The sequence below is a fragment of the Larus michahellis genome, chromosome 18, assembly GCF_964199755.1.
Source record: "Larus michahellis chromosome 18, bLarMic1.1, whole genome shotgun sequence".
NCBI classification, from domain to species: Eukaryota; Metazoa; Chordata; class Aves; order Charadriiformes; family Laridae; genus Larus; species Larus michahellis.
In genome coordinates, this window is record NC_133913.1 from 7,501,438 (window position 1) to 7,505,130 (window position 3,693).

Consider the following 3,693-nt stretch of genomic DNA (forward strand, 5'->3'; position numbering starts at 1 on the left):
ATTGAGGGAAGGAGAGGGAGTGTAAATTTTGTTGACTGACTTCTGTTAGGAATAATGGCTATAGGCAGAGATACCAGACATTGCCAAATTTTCTGTTGAACCAGAGCATGATTCTCTGAAACAGCCCCAAGAGTGGGACATAAATCCTTCCAGAAAATGTCAAACTAAACAGAGAAATACATGCCCATTTCCTAAAGCAGTGAGCCAGCTGCTGGGAATAATTTAGGGGGCACGGGTGAATCCCTGACAAAATGAAGCCCTTGGCAACCTGGAATTCAAACCTGTGGGAGGACAACTCTTCCAGTGTTCTGTTGGAGAGCTGCTTCTGGATGGGATTTGTTAGCCTTTCCAAGTGGTGGTCTTTAGAGCACTGGGAGGCATTCTGAGTTTACCCAGGAGGGAGCAGAGGGAGGTGGGAGCATTCGAATTGAGGTGCAGCCCAGCCTAAGGTGGCTGTGAGGTGAATGAGATGGGCTCAGTGGGGAACTGGTGGCTTCTCACTACCTGTGATGCCCAGGTGCCGTTACACTTTGGTGAGGACCTTCTGCAGGGTGGAAACCATGGGAGGGAGGGGACGAACCTCTTTGGTCCCACTGAGACCCTTTGAAAAGCCACTTCACTTGTTCTGGAAGGCCCACCACAGAGCTTGCTTCACATCTTTGTTCCTGAGTGTGTAAATGAAGGGGCTCAACAAAGGAGTTACAGCTGTGTGAAAGGTGTTCATGAGTTTGTTCAGATCCAGGGAGTTCTGGGCCGATGGCTTGACGCACAGGAACATGGTGGAGCCATACTACATTGTGACAACACTGAGGTGGGCGGAGAAAGTGGAAAACACCTTTTTTTGACCATGGGCTGACATGATTCTGAGCATGGAAGAGGTGATGTACACGTAGGAGAAGAGGGTGACACACACGGGAGGCCAGCAGGCCAGTTACGCAGACAAGGAAGGTCGCTAGCTCCATGGGCCACATGTCACTGCAGGAGAGGGCCAGGTAGAAATCTATATCACAGAGGAAATGATTGATGACATGTGGCCCACAGAACATCAGCCTGGATGTCAGAAAGGCCAGCAGTGAGACAGACAGAAAGCCTCCCAGTGAGGAGCCGAGTGCCCTCCGAGCAGAGAGGACACTGCTCATGAGGGAGCTGTATCTCAAGGGGTAGCGTATGGCTAAGTTGCGGTCATAGGCCATGACAGCAGGAGAAAACACTGAGTGGAGCCTAGGGAGAGAAGAAAGAACAACTGGAGTCTGCATGCCTGTGCTGGTCTTTCAGATGCTACCAGCAGTGAAGGAAAACCATCATCCCTGAGAAAGGAGTTGGTGCAGAACATGGGAAAAAAGCATCTACCCTGAGCTAAAATTGTCAGGGAAATCCTTCGCTGCAGAAACACGTTCGGACAACTAGATCTGACCCTGAAGGTCACGCCTACACCACCAAATGAACCTGGAGAATTATTTATTGGGTCGAGCGCAGGCATCTCCCTTAGAAAATGTTGAATGCAATTGCTGACATGAAATGAGAATTCCATTTAGGAAACTGTGGTTGGAAGGCCGTGGGTCAGAAAGGCCAGCAGCGAGACAGCTGCATACATCAGAGAGTAACCAGCTTTGTTAGCATCGGTAGATCCTCACGCCCACCTCATTCACACACTGAAGTTCAAAGTGGCAGCACCAAGGAGATGGTTTTCTGATTCCCTTCTCTGTGCCACGGGGAGTTTGACCTCAGGGGGGATTGATGGAGACAGAAAACGGTGTCCCCTCACACAGGCCAGTTAAAGAACAGCAACACAGTTCCCTAAAGTGTGGCCAGTTGCTGACACACAGGACAGGTCTGACATAGCCATGTCCCATCAAGTATTTGCTGCTGGCTATTGACGTGGTGTTGAAACCTCCAGGGTGGGAGATAACTAAAGGCAACTCTGGACATTTGAATACAGAGCGAGTAAGGTAAGGGATTCGCCTACCTCATTTCAGAGCTCTAACCTCAGTTAAGGCCTAAGTCTTCAGTCTCCATTGAAGTGAAGATCTAAGTAAACATCAAAGCTCAAAGTCAGACAAGAAGTGAGACCGAGGAATTTAATCTCCCCTGCCTCCAGACTGGGTGTCTCCAGGTGAGCTACTCATCTTTGCTTCGTAGATTATCAGCAGAGAGAAACAGGCACTGCCAAGCCCCAGTTCACCCTGTCTCATACACAGCAGGCAATCCATGCCTTCCAAACACCTGTTTTTCTTCTGTTGACAAGGTGGACTAGACAGCTGGTAGACTAGACAAGACACACACGTACACACACTTATACAGGTCTTTATGCATCTAGAGTTAGTTGAGAAGACTCTCGCACAAAGAAAAGCTGTCTACACTGTCCAGGATCACAACACAGGTGTTGGACTTGCATCTTCTGCAAGTCCTGTGTCCAAGGCATCAGTGTGGTTGAGGGGAGACTGATCTGCACTTGGTGGGAAGGGGAGATGCAGCTGAGTGAGAGTAATGTGCCCAGCTTCAGTCCTTCCACCCACACAGAAGCTTTCTGTTTGCTATCCATCTGTCCTCGAGTACCTTGGACATGGGGTTTCACCATGGGATGGGGGTGCTTGGAAAGCTAAGTATATGTGGGCTTATTGCTCGGTGAGGATGGCAACCTGGTGACAAATGACAGGGAAAAGGTTGACATACTGGGTGTCTATTTCTCCTCAGCCTTTACTGGTATGGCTTCTCCTCAGGCTGACCACATCCCTCACCCTCCCCACAGATTCTATGAGAATGAAGCAGCACCCACAGTAGAAGAATAAGGAATTAAGGATCTTTTACTACCATATGGACAAACACAAGTTCATGGGATCACTTGGGATGCATCCAAGGGCATTCAAGGAGCGGACCAGAGAGCCTCTACTCAGTCCCTGGAAGGAAGATGGAGACAATACTCTCAGGAGCCCTTTCTAAACCCATGAAAGGCAAGAAGGGGATTGGGAGCAGCTGACATGGTCTTACTGAGGACAAATGATGCCTCACCAACCTCCTTGCTTTCCATGAGGAGGTGACAGGCACTGTGGGAAGGGGAGGGGCACTACCTAGGGTGTACCTTGATTTCATCAGGACCTCTGACATAGCCTCACAGGTGCACACACATGCACACCCATACACACAGCAAGGCATGCACACTCACAGGCATGCACACACCTTGATATGTGTACTGTTGGGGAAATTGTATTGTACCGTTTGAGGCAAATTAAACACATGCTTATGCTTAGATTTTTTTTTAAAAAAAAAAAACAAAACCAGAACAACCAACCAACCACCAAATGATCAATCTATTGGCCAGAGTCCTACAACCATAAGCAGTTCTATACAAGGAGTCTGCAAATATATGTCAGAAGCCGATTCCTTACATACACTGGCAGCAGCACCAATCCTGTGAATGGTGCAAGGCACACCTCAGCCTGGCGATGGGTCTGTCCCCCTGTTCTGCGAAAGGGGCAAAGCGGTTTTGGCAGAAGATAAACCCCCTTGCATTCCAACACTCCTTACCGAGGTGGGAGGCTAGGTGCGGCTAAGTTTAAATTCTGAGTGATGCCTAATGCAGCACTATTAGTCCAATCGCGTTTAATATGTGTTAAACTTGTTATGGATACACTAATAGTGGACTGCACCTTTAGTCTAGTCATGCTCATGAACTAGCATGGCCACTCTCAAGTC

The 3,693-nt window shown here is 48.7% G+C and overlaps 1 pseudogene; it reads right to left on the reverse strand.

Annotated features, from left to right (window-relative positions):
• Positions 1–616: 616 nt before the first annotated feature.
• Positions 617–1,252, reverse strand: LOC141732621 (olfactory receptor 6F1-like; annotated as a pseudogene).
• Positions 1,253–3,693: the final 2,441 nt, after the last annotated feature.